We start from the raw sequence: 23,423 nt of genomic DNA on the forward strand, positions 1-23,423 counted from the left end.
TAGGTCAACGGTACTCAACTCACAGCAGGCAGGGAATTGCATTGACATTGGAGACTTCCAGAGACATCGGATAACCATGGGTGGATCCTTCACTGCAGTCATGAAGCCACATCAACGTGTGATGATGTGCCAGTGCAGCAACTCAAGCAACTTGAGGCTGCTTTAGTGTCCACCTGCCTTCCTGGAGAACCACTCTTCTGCTGCTGGCTTTGTCCAAACATATTCCCAAAATGAATCCCAGGAGCTTCACCCAACTCTTCTGTAAATCTCATAGTTTCGATTAGCAAAGCAACCAAAGGTCAAATTGAGCACGTCATACTCTGGCTTCGTGCTGCATTAGCCTTAGGTAGTGACATAAGGACATATATTGCTGCAAAATCAGAGGCTGAGTGCAATTCAGCTTCATTCAGCTGAGCCGACCTTGCAATAACACCTGATGTATTGCCCCATTGAGAGTTAAAGCACTTAAAACTATTGCTACCCTTGTTTTTCTGTTGCCTTACAAAGGAATTTGGCACTTTTATTGCTTTGCTGCAAATATTTTTGTTTGAATCATTTGAGAATTGTAGATAATTGGTTTGGCTGTGTTTGATATAGTAATCTCGGCAAAAAAAAAAAAAAGTAAAATTCTGGTGGTGTAATGATTTTTTCTGAACTACTGAGAAGCAAAAATGATGTAATTATAAAATGTTATAGTTAATCCCTTCATGATCTTGACATTTGCAAAAAGAAAAAGTGTGCAAGTACTCTTGGAAGTCCTCTGACTACACAGCATTTTCAGCTTGGGTAGGTAGTTGCTTTAAAAATATATTTTAGTGTTTTGTGTGAGATATAGGTTACATGAGTAGAGCTTAAATCCATCTTACGTAGTGATTTCATCTGGAAGATACAATAAGATTTACTAAATAAGAATTCTGTTGTTGCAGCTATCAAATCTAAGGGTTTGCTCTGAAGGACTCTCAGTAATGCCGGTCAAGAGCTTCCTTCATACCATTTCCCAGTAGCTTATTACCTAGACTTACACTCTGGAGAAAAGTGGCTGTTTTCTGCAGACAACATAAAGATTTCTTTTCAAAACTGAGAGTGGAAAAAGTTTTAGGTAAAAATGAAAATCAAATCTAGACTTGTGATGCTTCTTCTCTTGAGATACTTCACACCAGGTAGGAGACACCCAGACAAGGCCTCCCATCACCTCCTCCCTGGCCCTGTTTGCAGCAGTTAGGCACTGGAGGAGGTTGTGCTGTAGTGTAGGTGCCGACTGGTCTGGTGTTCTGGTCTAGAAGTTATCACAGAGCATGAGATGCCAGAATACCAGCGTCTTATGTCATATCAACAGTACCGACCATTGAGAAATCAGGTCCGGGCAGAAAGCTCCCGTTTTTATTTCCTGCTGCCCAGTCAGGGCTTTTCCTGGAGCAAGCCACCCTGAGAAGCTCTCTTCACATCTCTGGTGGCATTGGAGCAACACGTCACCAGGAGATTTCTCCCATTTCATTATCTGTGCCGTAGAATCAATTTACCGGCTTTAAAGTAGGTTTCAGATTTCAGTGTTCTTTCATAAATGCCTTCAACATAACGCCTTTCATTCCCCACTGTTTGTGATAGTAACACATTGAAGTCAGGCTTTTACTTTTGCCAAGGAAGTTCACCAGCCCACACACAAATTCTGCTCAACAGCCTTTTGTTCTCACCACGGGAAAGAAGAAAACTAACATTAATTTACTTCCTCCTCGGAAAAAGATGTTACTGATGTGGTAATAGATGAGCAAAGCTTTGTGAGATTGCTTTACAGCTTTAAGTCCTGACATTACATTAGGGTTTTTTTTTTTAGAAAACACAAAGTTAATGAGCAGCCAAGCAGGATTTAACTTAATCCTAAACCATGGTGGTGTTTATACCTTTCCCATTACTTTCCCCTTAGCTAATCCTAAACTATTATGTCCTGAAAGGCTTAAGTCTTGTGCAAGGCCCACTGTGATCAAGAAGAGACGTCCTCGTTAGAGATGCCTCAGGCCACATATTTCTTGCTGATACCCTCTCCATCTCACAGGGGAGAGTCAATTTGTAACCAGAGTGCATTGAAGGTGTCAAAAGTCAGTCCTGGTAGCCAACACAGGTCCATGCAAGCAGCATGCCCCGGGGCTCAGAAATCTCTGGGGAGGACTCAACTAATTCCCCCTTTACCTGGGACCGGAAAAGGACAGTTACATCTGTCCAGAGGAAATTTGGCCAGCCCCAACCTCAGTGGAGTTTAATGGCTATCTAGGAGATTTCTAGCACAGTAGAGAGTTGAAGCTGCGGCTGGAAAAGGGTGTGAAAGAGAATCACAAGGTTATTGAAGTCTGCTGTGCTGGTAGGGCCCTGAAGGGCTTTCTCCAATACCTTCAGACATAGTGCAGGTACACTCAGATTTATTAGTTTCTCAGTTTCATTTCTGACTTGTGCATGGCCATAACAGCATGAGCACTTTGTATAACATGATGCAAGTTATTTTAACACTTACCAGTACACATCAGCCTTGCTCAGGGCTGGGCCTGAAATGAAAGCAAACCCCATACACTTTGTACCTTGCTATTTCTCAGTTTCAGCAAGGGTTTGATCCCAGCCCTGCACTGCTCCAGTGCCATCTGCAGCCAAGGAGCAGCCGATTCTCCTTTCTTTCTCTTCACTGAATCCAGGAAGGCATCTGGTAAATAAATGAGAAGGTTTTGTCACATACAACACATCTACCCTCTGGCATCAGTCTTTCTTAAAAACATACAGCTAACAGAACACATCAGCTTCCCTGTGCCTCTCAGTTTCTTGTGCTACATGAGGCTTATATCCAAAACAACCATCAAGTATTCATATCTAGTTTTGGTGTTTGAGAGTCAAGCTTCAAGGAATCTTAATGAATATTTGGTTTATTGAACAATAATAATAAAGAGCACTTGTTCATACCCAATATTAACTGAAAAAAAATAGTTTTGAAGTGAAAAATTAAGTCATTTTTAGCCACTACTTAGTGAACAAATTGTCCAAGTCTGCCGAAGAAATCATCTGTGGATAAAAGAGATAATTAATGTATACCAGTTCATAAAATTCCTCCTGAGATGTCAGCTACTGTGCTGCACTACTGCATGGCCCAGTCTGAAATATTTACATTATATAATTACAGGTGCAATCGTTGAAGGTCTCAGAGCCCTAATAGCAAGACAGCTGTTAACTGGGCTGTGCTGTATTTCACTTTATGTCCCAATTTCTGCAGTGTGAAGAAGACTGTAATTCTGTACTGATGTTATGGCTGGACTCCACCAGCCATGGAGACCTGAGAGACCAAATCTGGGGACCTAAGCATGGGGAAAGCCCAGTGCTGGCTGAGGACATGAGTGCTTCTGCGTCAGTCAAAGCTCTGGTGAGTGGGTCTTCCACCTCTGCCTGGATGCCATCAGGGATGTCTTTGAGGCAGTGTGTGGTGGTGGTGGTGGGCTTTCAGGTGTTACAGCACTTGCCCAACTATTGCTCTTGTGCACTTCCAAGGAGCACACAAGGAGCTGCAGGAAGTTCTCAGGGGAGACAGACTGGAGAGCCCCAAGTGAAACACAGTGCGGGGTTGAACGTCTGCCTCAGGTTCTCAGGAGGAGAGCATCTCCCTCATGTGGGCTGTCAGATGTCTAAAAAGAATGCTGCAGACTATTATAGAAAATCCTTGAATAGACAGTACCATGGAATTATGCAAAGTACAGCTTTACATGTCTTAATGTCCTTGGGTTGTGCCTTATTTACATCACTGCAGGGAGAATTTGTGGTGAGGAAGTCCTCTGTATTTATGGCTTTGCAGTGTCTGTCAGTATCCAGACCAGTGTCTGCTCCCAGCATCAGCAGCCAGCTCACAGTCATCAGGCCTTTGGAAATTTTCCTTTTTTTTTTTTTTTTTAATTTTCATTCCTAGTCCCGTAAAGTGCAATGTTTTTCATCCTGGGCACAGACCCAGCACCACCCTTAGGGCAGGTCCCTGTATGGGACATCCCAGCCTCAGCTGCATTGGCTGCTGCCCCATCTCTTCGCATCGGCACTGATTCTCTTGAACTGTGCAGGTAAAACTAAAACCATCCTGTGCTTTATTTCTTAAAAGAGGTAACATCACCACACTTTTGAACATGTGCATTCCCACCTCTGTATACCTCTATACAAAAGTAGTACTTGTCATCTTTGTTTGGAAGCAGTAGACTTGCCTGTATTAGACCCAAAAAAATTTTGTTCTGTGCAATGTTGTGCTACTGAAAGCACTTCTTTACTGTGTGGGTAACAGAGCACTGGCACAGGCTGCCCAGAAGTGGATAGCCTCCTCCTTGGAGACCTTCAGAAGCCGCCTGGACGTGGTCCTGAGCAGCCTGCTCTGGGTGTCCCTGCTTGGGCAGGGGTGGGAGCAGCCGGCCTCCTGAGGGCCCTGCCAGCCTCAGCCATTCTGCAATTCTCTGATTCTGTGATTCTGTGATACTGTACTATAAAATGCCAAGCGAAAGTGTGGTTTTACAGGCAATGTTGCTCCAAGGCTGCCTTCAGGCTTGATCCTTTCTGCCCCCGAGGCTGGCACTGCAGGAGGTCGTGGCACGCCGCAACGTTTGCTCTGGCAGATCATCCATGTGCATTTGGCTGGGCTGGGCATGGGGCTGAGATAAGGGGACTCCTCGAGACCACCATTTTTGCCAGCTAATTATATGCTTGCTAAGAAAAGGCCAGTTAGATATTGGGGCCTTTTCCAGGTCTCAGACTTCCTGTTTTCCGTATAGCTAGTGAGCCTACCACAGGGTTGGGTTATTGCTTTTCCTAAGGGTGTGTGGTAGGGTTTAATTAGCTGCGCCAAGTACTGAGACTGTAGGATACTTTGGGTGTGGAGCTTGGTGGTGCTAGTCATAGAAAACAATAGTATTAGTAGGAAAACTTTAAAGTCAATTCAGGAATGTGAGCTCAAATTTATATATTTTATTGATTAAATCAGGAATAATTTAGCTCTTAGTTGGGTATGCCACAAAAATCAGCATAATAAAATTGCATGCTTGCATAATACTATGCTTTTATCCTCATCTCTCTATACTGAAATTATGGATTAATTAATTCTCCATAGTCTGTTATTTTTTTAATTTATTTTTGTGAACAATTTATTGCTCTGGAGACTGAAGCCTTTTTAAAGCAGAGAAGGGGCAGGGATTAGCAATGAATGTGTGGATTTCCCCAAAATATATTGGCAATGAATTTTAGCTCCAGTATTTTTGATTAAAGAGTTATTTAGCATTCGTGCTCTTTCGATCTTTGGCTCTTCGCTAAGATTGTCAACAAGGCTGCAGGAAAACATCAGTTATGTCCATGTGTTGTCAGAGGATCGTTGTGTCGGTAGTAAATCATAATCTTAAACAAAATCCATCTGAATATAAATTCTCAAATACTCGGTATACTTGCTAAAACAAGCTATAGAATATATTTCAGAGTAAAGAAAAGAGAAATATAAAACTTTAATTCCAATTCTTGAAAAGAAAGAGCTGGAAATTGGCTTTGCTCTGGGCCCCATCTGTCAGAGCAGAGATGTGCACAGACAAGGAGAAACACGGTGGCAATACTTCAGTCCCTCCTTGAGCTCCTTCATGTTGATCGGCAGCCAGAGGGCCCCCAGCCTGACAACTCAAATGAAGCACAGGCAATAGCTACACTGTGGGGAGGTTTAGTGCTATTAGGGTAGAGATAGAATAATGAATTTAAGCAAGGTAATCGCCGTTCGCCTCCAGGGACGAGTGCCCGGACATCAGTACTGCTGAGGGTCTCGTTTTTATGTCCATCTGTCTCAGGAGATCAGCGTGCCTCTAAAGGGTCTCTGCCTTCAGGACTGACAAGGAGCGACATACTGTGAAGGAGCAGGAAAAATGTGGTGGAAATACTGGGTGGAGAGAGTGCTGATGGTAAACCCGCTCTTGTGACTCTGCAGGTGTAACCCCTGTCCTCTATGAAACTGTGGAGAATCTGTTTTCTCTACAGATCACTTGCGGGCTGTATGCATGAAAATGCAATATTTCCGCTGTAGTGAGGAGCTTTCTCACATAGTTTTACAAATTGCTTTGTTGTATTCTTTTTGTTTCTCTTTATTCTCGTCTTAGAAAGAGAATTAAGGCAAGTGTGAGTCCTTATAAACTGCCCACAAATCACAGCCAGTAATTCAGAGAATTCTCTCCCTTTGGGTTCTTCCTGTATCCCAGTAACTTTGGATTCACAAAGCAGTATATTTTTTGTATGCAATCCTGTTATAAAAATGTCATACAATAGTCTACCACATACACTGATCATGTGTTCCTGTGTTAAAATCCTCTCCTCATTACAAATAGAGATTATTACAAATGCATTATTCCTAGTTCTGTTTTCACCAAAAATTGGTGTTCATGAGTGAAGACATCTTCTTAGGGGAAAAAAAAAATGGAACTAAAATACATGCCTCAAAAAAGTGAGGTGTGGCAAACAACTCATCATTGTCTGCCTAGTTCCTGCAGTGAGTGCTCTCCTTTTCTCTCTCTGTTCTGTGCAGTACTTGTTAGCCTGGATGGATTCGGTAGCCTGGATCAGAAAGTTGTTGTGACTGAGGAGACCAGGAGGTACAACCAACATGCCCACCTGCTCCCCAGAGGGGTGCATTTGCATACGGTTGGAAGAGCGTCACTCTGTTGGGGCCTCACAGGCAAACATCCAGCTTTCTTGATAGAATCTGCATTTTGCAGCCAATTTATGAATAATGTCCAAGCCCCCAAAACACCACCTTTCGTGCCTTTGCTTTATGTATTAAATCCATGTTTGCTGCCATCTGCAGTTGTTGGAATACATTGGTTTATCTGAAAATCCTGACATCCCAGAAACATACATTGAAATGCATGAACACAGCTGGCTGGACTGACTAATTGCTTGTAAGCTACCTGACAAACCCACCTCCCTGCTGAATTCAGGGAAACACATTATTTAGTATAACTAATCCTTTCTCTTTCACAAAAATAGATCAAATAAATTCATATCATCTCTGTTCAAACATCCCAGTCTCTCTTTGGCCTGGAGAAGGTTGATATGTTCTTTGCTGTTAAATGAGGTATTGATTTCCTATTTCTGCTGGCTGACATCCTGTCATATGAAAGACTTTAATCAATAGATCATATGTCAGCTGCAGTTATTTCACATACCATCTTATTATTAACATCATCATCGTTTTTATTAGTTTGCATTTGTGTCTAGGCTGCTCCAGAGTATGAGCATGTCTTTCCTGTTGCTCCCTACTCTAGCTCCACTTCAATGTAGAGGATCTCACAACAAAAACTGTCGGGGAATAAACTTGTGACTATCTATGCCAAAAGCAGTAGAACAAGGGATTAAGGAGAAAGCTGCCCTTCCCCAACAACCTGACATGCTATGTGCCCTGTTTCATCTTGAGTAAGCTGTTCCATCTTTCCTTGCCTTGTTTTTGCTATACCAGAGAAGAAACGAGCTTCTCTTCTTTACATTTGTGGTCTCAGAATTTCTCCTGAAGGGCAATAGAGTCAGCCCCCTAATTCTGATCTCCTTTCCACTGATTTTTACACAACTGTCGGCCTCAGTAGGATGCTCCTCCTTTACAGAAAAGTGATTCAAAGTTAGATCGAATCTTCATTTCTGGAAAGACATATTCTGCTGCCCGTATTGCCAATTCACACGCCTCATTTTTCACAGGATCCATTGGGACTCCAGGCTATTTAGAATTAGCCCATGTAATTTGTCATATCTCCCTTCCCCAGGTTTTTATATAAGGATGTGTTTCTGTTGTGTCTAATGCATTTCTGTCAACTTTTGGGTCCATTATTGAAAAAAAGCACAGCTGGAATCTTTAACAGAGCAATAGCAAAACAAAAATTCATTTCTATAGTTAGATCTTTTTTTAGCTATGATGTCTCTTTTGCATATCTAGCACATATTTAATGGCACATTATTATTTTAGAAAGAAGTTAATGACTGGTTTTGAGCACTTCCAGAAGATATGGACATTCTGTGTTATTTATTCACCTCGTTTGTGATTATCGTACTTTTTCAAGCACAGAAATGTAATCTTTGTTGAGAAAACAGTGAAGGTTTTTGGTAGAGATGTTACCTGTATAATGAATGCCTTTCAGGACATCAGATTATGAGATTTTTTCCTTCACGGTTTTTGAAGTTTGGGTTTCCAATTGACAGTGATTCTAATCTTGCATTTCAAAACGGCAAAGCACACCCGCCTGAAATGCACTGAAATACTGGAGAGCATCTGACCTTCAGGTCTTGAGATGCAGTTTCCAAAACATAAAGCTTTGCACTGGAGCTCAGAGTAAGTCTTGTGATGCAGAAGCAAATCCTTTCATTCCACTGTCTGCAACTGATACGCTAACAATGAAGTATTTTAGTTTCAGGCTGTTAAAAATTCCCATTTAAATGATAGAGAATGTAAGGAGTTTAAATTCTTTGACTTTGGAAGAAGACAGGAACTAGCAAGATCCTAAACTGTATCCTAAGCAGCTTTAATAGAGCATGTGCATAATTTGAATATTTGCTTTTTATGTAAAACTGTACATTATGTACCATCCTACATTTTCACAGTTTGTTTTCAAGTTATCACACTGGATTCTTATTTTAATGTAATCACACACACACACATAAAATAAATAAATAAATAAATCTGTACCTGTAATTTGATTTAATTGGGTTGTGATGGGAGCTAATGGACAGATGAAAATACCTTTCAACAGCTTTCTTTGCTTTTTTTGTTTTTTTTTCAAAATTAGTGGGAAGGGAAAATACCTGTTCTTTTTACATAACTTCATCTCTGACTAATAACTGTGATTATGATACTCTCAGCTGAGGGAAATACCACCTTGTGACAGGTTTACTCCTACTGAGCTGCATGAGACTACACAAGGAGCTGGTCTCCCCAGTCTAAAGAAGAGGCTGTCTGACATTTTAGTTTCCCCACTTTTGACCTTCAAAATGACCTTCAAATCACACCCTCATAATTTTTCCTTCTGATTTTGCAATAAACCTCTCCTAATTTACCTAAAAGTCTTCCTGTCTCTCCACAAACTGTTTGTGAACACGAAAGCTTTAATTTCTGACCTTTCTGGAAGCATCCGTAGTCAGCCAGTGATCAACAGCAAAATCATTGAGTATTGACATAAAGCGTTTAAAAATGTCGGCTTTTGGAAGTCAACAGGAGTTTTGTCTGCATTCGTGTATTAGGATTTGTTCCCAACTGAGTTAAGTGCTTTCACTAGAATGAAATGTCATTTCAGATAGGTCCAAACTCAGTGGTAAGTAATACAAGTTGCATATTTTTATGTCGTACCGTGCCTAATACTTGACTTAATTCAGGAAAACTCCCAACAACTTAAGTAAATCTCTGCTCTTTCTTTATTTGAATTACAATCTTTTTAGGCTATAATTCAGGATTATAACCTAGTTTAGCAAGACTCTTAAGCGCACACTTAAGAAGATGTTCATGGATTTTGATCATTTTAGCACAGGACTAAAGTGCTGGGCAGAGTTGCAGTGCCACCACTTCTCAGAATCACGGAATCACAGAGTGGCTGAGGCTGGCAGGGCCCTCTGGAGGCCAGCTGCTCCAACCCCTGCCCAAGCAGGGACACCCAGAGCACGTTGCACATGATCACTTCTTTTGCTGTCATTAACCATTAAATCTTGTGTAGATGAAACTCTCATCTGAGGCAGTAGAGGAAGAAAAATCAGTCAGCATACCCTGAGTAGAGAATTCGGTCTTCAATACACCATCAGGAGGAACTTGCAGTGCTGATGTTATCACTTAATCCTAAGCATTTTGAGTTAGTGTTTTGGTCTGCAGACTTGGGCAGAAAATAAACATTCACACAGAGACTATTAACAGCACGTAGAGAATGGCTAGAAAACTTAATTTGCTAACAAGCAGTTTTGCAAGCACCTATTCTTACAAAACCTAGTTTCCTACAGATTTATGTTGCTTGCTTGACTGGCTTTATGACTGAGGTATAGTGAGATTTTCTGTTATCTCTGCATACGTGTACAATCTTCTCCTGCAGAGTAATTTGATGGCAACATGCAGGCAACCATCTGACTACACATCTCAGCCAAGAGACTCAAAAGTGATTGGGGTAAGACTGTGAGTATCCGAGCCTCAGTCTCTCCTCTGTGTAGGCTGCAGCTTTCTATGGAGTCTGTAGGATTTTGTCTTTGAGACTTTCTCTGTTTCGTCCAGTACAGCTGAAACTGGCCAATGAACTGGGAAGTTATTAGCAGCAGCCCAGGAGGCATGACCTGGGAAAGATGAGGGACCATGTAAGTATGCTTTTCAATGCACTCCTGGATGATGTGAGAATAACCAGGAGCTGGTCTCCAGAAGGACTATTTCCCAGGTCTGCCGGAAAGTGGAAATATATAAATGAGATATTCAGCATCACTTAAGATGCCATGGGACATTTTACAGAGTCTCTCAGGGCAGAGCTATGCAGCTCCAGCTGAACCCAGCCCTCCTAATTCCCGTAGACCTCCAGAGGCTGCTGATCTGGGGGGTGATGCCTGGGGGAGACTCATCTGAATTTTCAAGTGATTTGCAGCCAGACCCATTGGAAGCTGTTCCTCTAGATGTTTTCATAGCATGTAGGAGATGAATGATAGGAAGCAGCTCTTTCCTCACCCTTTCTTCTTATCTTTAAATGTTTTCTATCCCTCATCACCGTTTTCCAAGCTGAGGACTTTGAATGTGCCTCTCGATCTTATGAATCTGCTGATGTCTTGTACAATTAGCACCTCAGCTCACCTGCCAGATGTGTCTTTGCTCCTGCATCAATTCCTTAACGTCAGAGAAGATGATTCTGCAGATAAGCTCTACCTTGAGATTAATCTGTCTTGCTTCTTTTCTCAGTGTGAGCCTGGCTGCCCCAGCACTCCCACAGCTCCTAACTGAGGAGGTACAACTTTATTCATCTGAAGGCTTTTTTCCCCTAATGTAGTCAAGGTCTTTCTCCCTCTGCATCACATAAGATGACCCATGTAATATTAAATGAAATTTTAAAAATTGAGACATTTTAAAACATTATTTAAGGGAATATTCAGTGTAAGCTTTGAATCTTCTTCAAGAGCCTGCTTGTAGTGAACTGAGAATTTTATTAGCAGTTTAGATTTTAATTTATTTTTCTCTACTGGACATCCATCAGCTCTCAGGTTTCACAGTTAGGATGGGTTTCAGAATTATGTCTGCCATTACTTCAGTATTGTCTCTGACAATAAATCATATGGTGTATGCAGGATAATAACTGAACTGTGTGTTGCTTTTTAAGGTTCTCTTTATGACTGTGTTTCAACAACCTAGCTGCATAAAGACAAAAAAAAAAAATCCCAGTTAAAATTATAAGAAGTTTTTTTGTTTTCGTGCCAGTTATGGCAAGTCTACCTGAACATATATCAAAATTATATAAATACATCGTAATCTTTTCTCCTAGTAGAGGAAGCTGGGGAGCAACATCAGGGCAACTCAGTATTGGTTTTCATCATATACGATCCCTAACATACCTGAGTTTTCCACCTTTGCAAAAAGCATTATAAACCTTTCTCTGTCTACCTTGCTACTAACAGCTAGAGGAAAGGAGGCAGAAATCCTGTCTCAAAGCTCGCTGCACCTAACAGCTACAGTTTATTGCATTACCTCAGACTAGAGGCTTTTACCATTTTAGAGCAAGATGGTTGGGCTAATTTCTCTTAGGTATTCCCACAGGAAGCACCCAATAAATCCTGATTGATGGATGTTTATTTCCTGTGCAAAGAAGGGTGTGAGAGTTGCAGATTTGTTGGTCTACATCTCTGGCATTTCAATGGTTTCTGGAAGATTTCAGACACCCTCACTCCCTGCCTGTGACTTCTGCAAAGCTTGTAAACACTGCAAGAGCAGAGACCTTCTGGTCCAGGTAGCATACACAGCTTATAAATTTTATAGCATCAGAGAGAAGTGCTGGAGGCAAAAGACTCTCTAGTACTCCCGCTTCGTAAATGCCACAGGTGTCATTAAGCTGGTGGGTACCCTTGATCCTAGCCAAAATAAGATCAAAGACAGATACCTCCTGATACTTCAATCTGAATACATTTTAGTCTCTTCCTGGTTTCTCGGCTCTGAACTGTAAAATAAGTGTCAGATACACTGCAAAAAGTTCTGTCTTTGTGATTCTCTAAACAAAGAGAAGAGATTTCATTTGAAATCAAAGTAACCCATGAGGAAACCAGTGACTTTTGTGGGAAAATGGTTGTGTGCTATATGTGAATATGTGTGTGTTTTCATAAAGCTACTAAACAAAGCAGTACAGTTCTATTTTAAGAATAAAAGAGACAAAAATAGATAAACAATAAAAGGCATTCCCCTAAGTTGCCAGGCTTATGCAATGCATTTCCTTCCTAGCAGCTCAGGATTTTTTCTATGACATCCTTTTTATTCAGGTACATTTTTCCTATTGTCCCAGCTGCAGGTGGAGCACATTCAGGCACTCCTGAGCTAAATCTAATCCACCAGCTTGGGTATCGCTGGCAGGGTAGCTGTAGGAGCACAAAAAGATAGTGCAGGCTTGAGTATTTTGAGCAGGGTTTGCCTAGATGTGAACCAAATATTCATGGTAGCCAGTTTAAGCTACCTGGATTTGCCTACAGTAGGGCAGATGCACACCAGGGGTGAGGTTCAGTCTGATACAGGTAAATGTATGCACAGCAGGCACCTGTGGCATGAGCAAATCAAACCATCAGGAAGCGTGGCAGGGAGATGACTGAGGTAGAAACTGGCTTCTTAATTTTACAAACATTAATTTATTGAGCAATAATCAACCAAAAAGGATTCACGTTTGATAAAATGAATTTGAATGGAAGTTACACATTTCACAGATTTGAAAGCATTTCATTAGTACTGTTTAGAAAGCAGGGTGCTGTGTAATGTAATTGATGAATTTAAAAGGAAGTCACGCTCTCTGCAGCAATCCAAGAAAACTCATTGTCTTCTATGAGGCTGTTAAGGGAAGGGAGAAAACAGGATTTGGCCAAACCAACTGTGACTGTGATGATGATTTTTGGTGAGGTGGATCCCAAGAAATATTAAAAAAAAATGCTTCTGGAGATTAAACTCAGTTACTACTGGGGATGTTACTACTGGAGGGTTACTACTACTACCCAGTTACACTGGGGATGCATTGAGGAAAGCTGTGCTTTTTGTGCCTGGTAAACATACATAAAATGAGCGTACAAGTACAGTGACCCATCAGACAAGCAGGTTCTCACTCTGGCTCCTGCATGACTGATATAAGCAAGTGAAAATACCGGTCTGTAACTGCTGGCTTGAACGTGTGAAGGGAGAAGCGAGACTCTCAGAGACATAGTACCACTTGCAGCTCTGCCCTGAGAGGGCCTTCTCTTTCTGCTTGGGATGGCTCCGCAGAGAAAGAAAGCTGTATCTGGTGGTGCAGAAAAAATGCAGACAATGTTTCTGGTCACAGGAAAATCAGGCAGTGTATGAACGTGATCATACACTGTCTCCTTCAGATCAGAGTAATATCACCTGTTCCTCACTCCGAGGAGTCAGGATCAAATGGATCAAGTCTTCACCTAAAATATCTAACAGGTTCCCTAATGGGCATCACAAGCAGACAGAATTCAATAAATAAATAAATAAATAAAGATTCTTCATTAAACTGAAAAGCAATTGTGAACCCTTCCAGGTGATACATATTTTTCAAGCAAAGGGGGAAAGGTTCTGTATTTCTATGTTCTTAACAGGTCCAAAAAAGGATGTTTTGAACTTCAGTATCTGACACTGCCTTGTACTCTGGTGAATATATCTAGTTTCAGGATGGGGAGGCCTGGGTGAGCTGCAGAGGCTGGTTTTGAAGTGTGCTGCTGGGGCCCATGATGGCAGGAGCACCACATCTGCTCTCCCCACACATGGTGCTGGTGGGAAGCTGTGGCACCAGCGCATCTCTGGTGCAAGGAGCCTCCAAGAAGAAAATCAGCCATGGACACACAACAACAAAACAGAGGAAACGGCTAAAAGTACAGACCGAGCCCCTCGCCACTGCTGCCTGTGGGGCTGGATGGGGCAGTGGAGCTGGTGAAGCACCAGGTTGCTGCTGTCCTCAGCCCAGCCCAGGTGGGCTCCAGCCCCAGCCCTGACCCTTTTTCGGCAGCGTGAGAGCTGGCTCCTTCCACCGCGGGTGGCTTCAGTCCCTTTCCAGCTGCAGTCAGATCTCTCTGGGGTTCCTGTCAAATTTATATATGTAGGTTGTCAGCTTTTCTTGGTTTTCCTCGCCAGATTCCTTCAGTCTTTTTCTAACTCCTTTGAACAAAGCTTCTTTGACTTTCTAGCACACAGAGAGGTTTCTGGGTCAGCTTTATCCCTGTAAGCAATAATTCTGGTACTGGACACACATATTGCACCAGTCAGATAACTTTTTATCAGTTTCCTGAGTGAAACAATTTTAGTGGCAAAGGCCTTCTTTGGGATACCCATTTCCTGACATTATCTTATTAACCGAAGGAACACCTTTCTTTCGCACTGCCAGTTGGGTCATGCACACCAACCACTCTTCAGCATGTGTGTTTCCCAACAGCAGGCCTCAGTTATCACAGGGGAATTGCACAGCTTGATCATCAGTATCTTTGCATATCCCACAGGCACAGCTTTTCAATGCACTTGATTCTTCTGCTTGTTTTCTGAAAGCAGAGGACGTTTTCCTTGCTGCTCCCACAACCACTGCACTGCCAGGCATGTTCCCCCTTTGCTGAGATCTAGAGATGCATGTAGGTTGGCACACATGCAACCCCAGCAACTCAGAAACCTAAAACCTTCCAGACTGGTTGAAGGCCAGAAGGAACAAGGGTGATGGTAAGGCACCAAGGGGTTGTTGTATCACCGCAGTGCTAAGGATAAAGCCTTCGAGGTACTCAGAAGACTGAACTCATATCTCCACACCCAAATAATGTAGAAGTTCCACGACATCAGTGCGCTTGCAGCATCACTGATGCACTTATAATGTGGAAAAAGAATTGGGAAACTTCTCCACTCCCAGCCAGCATTTCAGGCAGCTCAAACAACTGTGTAAAGCTGGGAATTTACATAATTTCCTGTCTGACAGGGATACAGTGCCTGGAGAATCACTCTGGAGGCATATTTTTTTAGACAGGAAAATCTAAAAAGATTTAATTTGAAAAGTAAGTGGTTAACATGCATCTGGATGTGGGTACCCTGAGAAATTTAGGCTAGTTTCTGAATCACAGATGTTCTTCAAAATTTATGTTCATTCTAAATGAAGCCATATCTCCATCTTAATACATTTTTGTGGTGAGCTCAACCATCCATCTAAAAAGTTGAATACTCTAATTCAGAGCGTTCAAGATTTACTAATGTAGCTCTCAAATTGTAATGCAGATAACAGTGCCTCTCTCTGAAAGCATTCAATTTAGAGATAAAATAGAAAAAGACTCTATTCTGCATTTCAGCATTGATATAATTTAAATGACACAACAGTGCAATTCATTCTTGTGTGCCTTTGGCTAACTGCCAAGGCAAAAATAGTGTGTGGATACACAGAGAGCCAGAAAAGAAATTAAAGAAAAATAAAGTATACTGGAAAAGGGCAGGAACTGTACCTATGCTATTATTTTTGTTGCACAGATCCAGTAAAGCTCTGCATATAAGTTGTCAATAGGCGAGCTTCATCCACAAAATGTGTCATTTTTCAAGGTTTGCAGACTACTTTTTTATCATCAATCTTAGTAATTATTGCATTTGCAAACAAAGAAACAGCAGAAGAAAGAATTAAAGAGTGAGACTGTATCTGAGATTTCCTAGGTTCAAACAGAGCAACCTTCAGTAGGCAGCTGAAATGTTCTGACTTGTAAGAGCACTGAGCAGGCTTTCACGTGTGTGTGCTGCAGGGCTGGGCAAGCTATTGCCATAGGAGAGGCTGAGATACTTTTCAGAGATTTCCCTGGCTGGGTTGTTTTAAAACAGTTTGGTCACATTAGAATTAGTGCGAATAAACTATTTTTAACTAACTCTAAATATTGTGACTCATGAAACGAAAGGAGATGAAGGAGATGAGACCCATGAAGCGAAGCCTGTTGGGATGAGTCCTGTGGCTGGTGTGTTGCAATAGATGGTTACAGGCTCTTCAAGAGGGACAGGCAGGGTAGGCGAGGTGGCGGGGTGGCAATATATGTGAAGCAGGGGCTGGACTGTGTGGAACTTCAAGTTGGCGATGGCAAAGTTGAGAGCCTCTGGGTAAGGATTAAGGGATGAACAAATAAAGGGGATGTTGTTGTGGGAGTCTATTACAGACCACCTGGCCAGGACGACAACGCCAATGAATTATTCTTTGCAGAACTTAGAGATGCGTCGAGATCAACTCCCCTTGTCCTAACGGGGGATTTCAACTTGCCAGACGTCAACTGGTATCACCACACGGCTGACATGAGCAAGTCCAGGAGGTTCATAAAGCACCTAGATGATAACATCTTGGTGCAAGTGCTAAGAGAGCCAACTAGGAAAGGTGCCCTCCTAGATCTGTTGCTGGAGAACAGAGAGGGTCTTGTGGGAGACGTGGCAATTGGCGGCCGTCTCGGTCATAGTGACCATGAAGTGGTTGAGTTTAGAATTTATGGTGAGAGAGGGAAAACTGCCACCAAAACTTCAGCCCTGGATGTGGGGAAAGCAGACTTCAAGCTGCTCAGGGAACTAGTCAGCAAGGTCCCCTGGGAAACTGCTTTTGAAGGCATTGGCGTCCATCAGTGCTAGTCAATCTTTAAGTACTGCCTCCTAAAAGCACAAGATCAGGCAATTCCAAAATATCGGAAGTCAGGCAAGCAGGGCAGAAGGCCGGCCTGGCTGACCAGGGATCTTCTACTGGAGCTTAGGCGAAAAAAGAAAGTGTACGGCTGCTGGAAGGAGGGTCAGGCAACGAGGAAGGAATACAGGGATGCTGTTCGTGTTTGTAGGGAGAAAGTTTGTGTGGCCAAAGCCCAACTAGAGTTGAAGCTGGCCATGTCTGCGGGAGACAATAAAAAAGTTTTTTTTTTTAGATATGTGAACAGAAAAAGGAGAACCAAAGAAAACATAGGTCCGCTACTAGATGGGGAGGGTCTCCTCGCAATGACATAGGCAAAGCAGAGACATTAACACCTTCTTTGCCTCGCTCTTCAACACTGATGATGGGCTTTGGGACCCAGGGTACCCTGAGCTGGAGGACCATGATGGTGGGCATGACAAACTCCCAACTGACCCTGAACATGTGCTGGATTTGCTGCTCCACCTGGATCCATACAAGTCCATGGGTCCGGATGGGATTCATCCCAGGGTTCTTAAAGAGCTGGCTGACGTCATCGCGGGACCTCTCTCAATTATTTTTCAATGATCTTGGGAATCTGGAGAGGTGCCATTGGACCGGAAGCTGGCAAATGTTGTGCCAATTTTCAAGAAGGGTAAGAAAGAAGACCCTAGCAATTACAGGCCTGTCAGTCTCACGTCAGTGCCCGGTAAAATTATGGAGAGGATGATCCTTGAAGTTATTGAAGCACACCTGGGGGACAATGCAGTCATTGGTCCCAGCTAACACGGGTTCATGAGGGGTAGGTCCTGCCTAACAAATTTGATTTCTTTTTATGATAAGATCACCATCTAGTCGATCAAGGGAAACCAGCTGACGTGATCTTTTTGGACTTCAGCAAAGCTTTTGACACGGTTTCCCATAGGATCCTACTGGACAAAATGTCCAGCATACAGCTAAACAAAAACATCATACGATGGGTGAGCAATTGGCTGACGGGCAGGGCTCAAAGGGCTGTGGTAAATGGGGCCACATCTGGCTGGCGGATGGTCACTAGTGGGGTCCCTCAAGGCTCCATTTTAGGGCCAGTCCTCTTCAATGTTTTTATAAATGATTTGGATGTAGGACTAGAAGGTGTTTTGAGCAAATTTGCCGACGACACCAAACTTGGAGGAGTCGTGGACTCGGTTGAGGGTGGAAAGGCCTTGCAGAGAGATCTGGACAGATTGGAGAGCTGGGCGATCACCAACCACATGAAGTTTAACAAAAGCAAGTGCCGAGTCCTGCACCTGGGACGGGGCAACCCTGCCTATACGTACAGATGCGGCGACGAGACGCTGGAGAGCAGCCCCGCAGAGAGGGATCTGGGGGTTGTGGTTGACAGCAAGTTGAATATGAGCCAGCAGTGTGCCCTGGCGGCCAGGAGGGCCAACCGTATCCTGGGATGCATCAAGCACAGCATCGCTAGTCGGTCAAGGGAAGTGATTGTCCCACTCTACGCTGCGCTGGTGCGGCCTCACCTCGAGTACTGTGTGCAGTTCTGGGCACCACAGTACAAAAAGGACATTAAACTGTTGGAGAGTGTCCAGAGGAGGGCAACGAAGATGGTGAAGGGCCTAGAGGGGAAGACATATGAGGAGCGGCTGAGGTCACTGGGCCTGTTCAGCCTGGAGAAGAGGAGGCTGAGGGGAGACCTCATCTCAGTCTACAACTTCCTCGCGAGGGGGAGTGGAGAGGCAGGTGACCTGTTCTCCGTTATCGCCAGTGACAGGACCCACGGGAACGGTGTTAAGCTGAGGCAGGGGAAGTTTAGGCTAGACATCAGGAAGAGGTTCTTCACCGAAAGGGTGGTTGCACACTGGAACAGGCTCCCCAGTGAAGCAGTCACTGCACCAAGCCTGTCTGAATTTAAGAGGAGGTTGGACTGTGCACTTAGTCACATGGTCTGAACTTTTGGGCAGACCTGTGCGGTGCCAGGAGTTGGGCTTGATGATCCTTATGGGTCCCTTCCAACTTGGGATATTCTATGATTCTATGTACTTGCATTTTAGCAAACTTGAGAACAGTCTCATAAATATTAATGGATGGTAGATTTAATGGAAAGTATCTTCAAGTGAGCCTGGCCATTTCCACATAGGGCAGCCGTGTCTCAAATCTATTTAAATGAAGATTGGCAATCATGTTTCCTTTAAAAATAAAAGATGGATTAAAAGTTTCTGTAAGAGCTCTTTCCAAAATAATTCACTTATTCTCAAGCCAATCCCGTGGTCCAAAACAAATGTTTGGGTCATCCACAAGGTATTTCTGTCAAAATAATGAAACAGCTGTCAGTCTTCCCCATTTGTTTTCTTACAGTAATTCTTCCTTTCACTTGAATTCCCATCTTATGAGCGTTTGAGGTTGCCCAGAGACGAGCTGGTTTCTGCAGTCTGTAAGTGCTCTGTGTGTTTCACTAGAGGAAGCCCCAAGTGTGATCATTTGAAGTAAGCACATTTTTAGAGCACAGAATTGAATTGCAAAGTATTTTGGCTGTATTACAATGAGGACTGCAGCAATGAGGAGTGCTGTTTAGTTTTGATTAGGAGAATAAACAATAAAGTGATAGAATAGAAGAATGGAGCTGGGGAGTTGGACTTGTTCTAATTGTTTCCTTAATACAGTCTCAGCCTGCTCTCTCTTTCTCCAGTGTTAGGGTTAGTGTAGACGTGGTGTTGATTTCCATTTGGAAACACAGGAGGCAATATATAAAATAAGACTGGAAGTCCACCTGGTCCATTAGATATCCCTGAGTGCATGTGCCTACAGTGCAGTGGAGCCCAGCAGAGCAGTTATGGAGAGGGTTGTAGAGCAGTGCTTGGGGAGCTTTGGTATCACGTTCAGCATGGCCACGTGAAGTCAGCACTGGCACTCTTTCATCTAGAAAAAACACTGTGTGACTGGACTACACCTACACCAGAGATGGTGAATGTAGTCCAGGAAGCACTGTGCTGCACTACACAAGCTCAAGTCTCTGCTAATTCAGGCATGTTGCCATCATCCACCAATTTGTGGCACATGTTCCTGGTGGTCCCTGAATCATGAAAATCCGATAGTGGTCAAGCTAATAGCTGACTTAGAAAGACAGAAGGTTTATATATCTACTTATTTTATTCTACCTAAATTCAGTGAGTATTATTAGTTCTAGAAATGTTTTATTCTCTTGTTATGTCTATTAGATTTTGGCTGCAATGATTCCTTGAAATAATGACATCCATGGCTTATTTAACCATTTTGTTTTCAAATTAAGAAGAGAACATTCCCCTGTCTCAGTGTCAGATAAATGTGGCCTTCCAAATGTTTGAGATGGTACTTTGATTTTGACTTATGAAAGGGCAGAGAGCAGAAAGACCTTTATACAATTAATTCTTTATTACCTTTGGTATGTCCTGTTTTGTTCACTTACTCTCTAAACAGTCACAGGCTTTTTAGTTTCTCACTAATGCGGAAATTATTTTCTACCTTTATTACCCTATTTCCATTAGTATTCGTGCTATCCCTTTCTGATATATTTCTATTTAAACTATATTCTTTTGAGATAGGAAGCTCAGAACAAATGCACAGTTAAACACAAGGGTGAGCATTTCATTTACCTGAGAATAATATCAATAAAAAATGTTCTGTTCACCCTATGCATCCCAATATTTTGACCGTTTCTGTAATCAGGAGTTCATGCTGAGTACACACAGGGGTCTTTTTCCTTTGTGGCAGTGTTAAATTTCCAAGCAAGTAATATGGAGGAGTAGTTCAAACCATTTCCTTCAGATTTTCTGTGTCATAGTCTTCAGGCAGCCCTGTCACGTAGCTTCATTGGGACTCACTTGAAGAGTTCCCTGTGGTTCTTTTTCATTTTGATTAATCTAAAGATTTTTTTTTTTAAAATCTCTCATATCTAAGTATAATTAGTACTACTAGTTTCAGTCTGGGACTTCAGCACACTGGAGTGCAACCTTCAATTATACTGAAAAGCAACCCTTTATTGATGCATCTGATCCTACAGTGTTTGCAGGTCGCATCACTGCTTATCTTTCTTACGATGATTTACTTATTGTCTTGTACAGAACTTTGCCAGTAGCTTTTTGAAAGTACTACTGAATTATATCAGCTGGATCTGTTTTCATCCACTGCCTTCTAGGGTGGTGAAAAATGAAACAATCCCTCTGAATCCCTCTGTCACAGCAACAGTTTAAGAGAGAGTGCGAGAATCTCTGTTGTGACCAATCCATTTGCCTTTTGTTCCTCCTACTCAATAAAAGGACAGTTGAAAAAATATCTTTCCTGCTGCAGCAGTTGACTTATGCCTTTCTTGTTGGCTGATTCTCACTTTTACAGCCTTGTCATTCTTTATCTTAAATTAAATCAACATTAGACATCACCGAAGCCAGACATCCTTTGAAACTTCATGCTGATAGACAGAGGCAGATAGCAGCTAATCAGCAGGTATTAAAATACCAGGATCAATTTTAGGAGGAACCATTTAGAAGGGTGGATATAGCTACTTTACAAATGCATTTTCCATTATTTTGTTCTCCCCTGTGTTCCTAAAAGAAAAGTTGCAGCACTCTTTGATCTTAGAAGACTGTAACACATTGATGAGTATAGCAAAGCTGTTTCCTTACTTATAATAAAAGCAAAAGTGTTTTATTATTTCCCATCATTTTAGTATTAGATTGCCTTGTAAATTACAGAACAAAGCAGCTTATATTCCAAAGAAAGAATGTCTCTTCTCATTAAATGATTCAAAAAGGGACTGAATAAATGCATAGCATGAAAAAATCCATTGAAGCCATTAAACCCTGCCTCTGGCTTAAGAAGCCCCTGACCTGCAACATACTGGAAATATCCCTATATATTTTCTCTTTTTGTATAGTCTTTCCTTCTTTTCCTTGGTATCTGCTATTGGCAACTGTTGAAGAAAAGACTGGGCAGAAGGAATCTTTCATTGGAGACCCCAAAAAGGAAGTGCCTTGGATTTTGTTTCTCCTTCTCTTCTTTTTTAGGTAGTTGCTAATATTCCCCAGAAATATGAGAGGGCGTTAGAGTTGTTTGTTCAAGAAAGCACGGGAACTGGAGCTGGTGAACATTTCCTCCTGAGCAAGCTTCCCTGCACAGGCAGGCATCTGAATACAAACAGAGGCTGCTGCTGCTTTGTGAAATCCTCTAACAAAGATTATCAAGACTGCATTCAGCATCTTTGAAATATGATGTCTTTAATCATCTGTTTGGGGAAGGATGGGCTGAGGTAAAAGACAGTGAGAGAATGCACGGTTCCTTTTAATTAGAATGATTGATTACTACAGTGTGTGATAGTCCGAAACTGATTAATGTTCTTAATTAATTACTTTAATCTATCTGTGGGTTTCTTGTTAATTCTCCTGTGGGTATACAATACCTTCATTTGCTAAAGCAAATTATTTTTCCTCTCTTTTTTAGGACTGTTTATCCAGATAGCCTCATTCAGAATTACAGATGTTAGGAATATGAGGTTGCTTATTCATAGGCATGAGATTCAACTAATTATTATCCAAAACATACGACCTTCTAATAACTTTCCCCAGGAAGGCACGATGCAGAATGAGGCAGTAGTAATTAGAGAAGTCACGAATGTCAAATTATGGCTTCTGAGTAGGAGTTTAATCACTGATTAGTTAATGCTGGTCAGTGTCTTGCCCTTTAGGAGGACAAGGTGTAAATCCCAGGTGATGACTGACCTTACCGCCCTGCTGCATGATGGGGCAGGGCTCCTCGCCACTGCCTGGTGCTGCCCAGGGGGTGACATCCCTGCATCCCCCCAGGACTCAAAAACCTTACCCACTGAGGTGGTGCAGAAGAACTGGGAGCTTCTGGGGACTTGTGTAAAGGAGGAAGATCTTTGAATCTCCCTGCTGCTTAAACGATTAAACACCACTCAACTATTTGGCATTAGTTAAATCTATCTTTATTAGGTAGACTACCTCTGTCAGTACCTCTCTCACTAAGCTGCAGTCATCATCATTCATTATTAACAGATCCTGGGAGATGTGTCGCTAAAAGGGCTACCTTGGGTCCATTATTTCCAGCAAGGCATATCCTCCTGCAGTTCTCTCATTTCTTTTTAAGCTTGCCTCCATCAACGTGTCTCTGTGCTTCCTGGAGCCTTTCACAATACAGACGTGTGATGCTTGTGTATCCAGTACAGCTCTGGGACATTGTGGAGACTCAGATATGGAAAGAATTACTATTTCTTCACAGTGCAGTGTGGTCTGCTGCTTCCCTCAGCCAAATGATCGAGCAGCAGTAGTTGTTGGATACAGCCACCGCTGACAAAGCTGCCCATGATGTTGGGCATCTCGTTGCCTCCTACCTCTGTGACAGAGCTTGCAGACAGGTACTTGGCATTTTGTTGGCTGCAGGAAAAACTGGGTCTGATCTGTCCGTAGGGATGCCTTCAGTGTTAGATACTTGTCTTCTGCTTTAAATTCAGCAGATGAATTTAGCACCCCACACAAACACCTGAGCATCTCTACCAGAGAAGGGGCTCCCTACAGACCCTTCTGTGGG

At 42.5% G+C, this 23,423-nt stretch overlaps 1 protein-coding gene and 1 long non-coding RNA gene across 12 annotated transcripts in view; one reads left to right on the plus strand and one right to left on the minus strand.

Moving 5' to 3' along the window:
• Positions 1-18,357, minus strand: part of LOC308187440 — a 55,609-nt gene extending 37,252 nt beyond the window's left edge. Inside the window, exon 1 of the long non-coding RNA XR_013944694.1 lies at positions 1-18,357. This exon is cut by the window's left edge and continues 34,582 nt beyond it. This is a non-coding gene — a long non-coding RNA (uncharacterized lncRNA).
• The window catches only part of LHFPL3 (LHFPL tetraspan subfamily member 3), a 258,805-nt gene that overhangs the window by 112,631 nt on the left and 122,751 nt on the right, over positions 1-23,423 (plus strand). The gene's annotated exons all lie outside the window — the stretch shown is intronic.

Source organism: Anser brachyrhynchus (genome assembly GCF_964034855.1).
Source record: "Anser brachyrhynchus genome assembly, chromosome: 1".
NCBI classification, from domain to species: Eukaryota; Metazoa; Chordata; class Aves; order Anseriformes; family Anatidae; genus Anser; species Anser brachyrhynchus.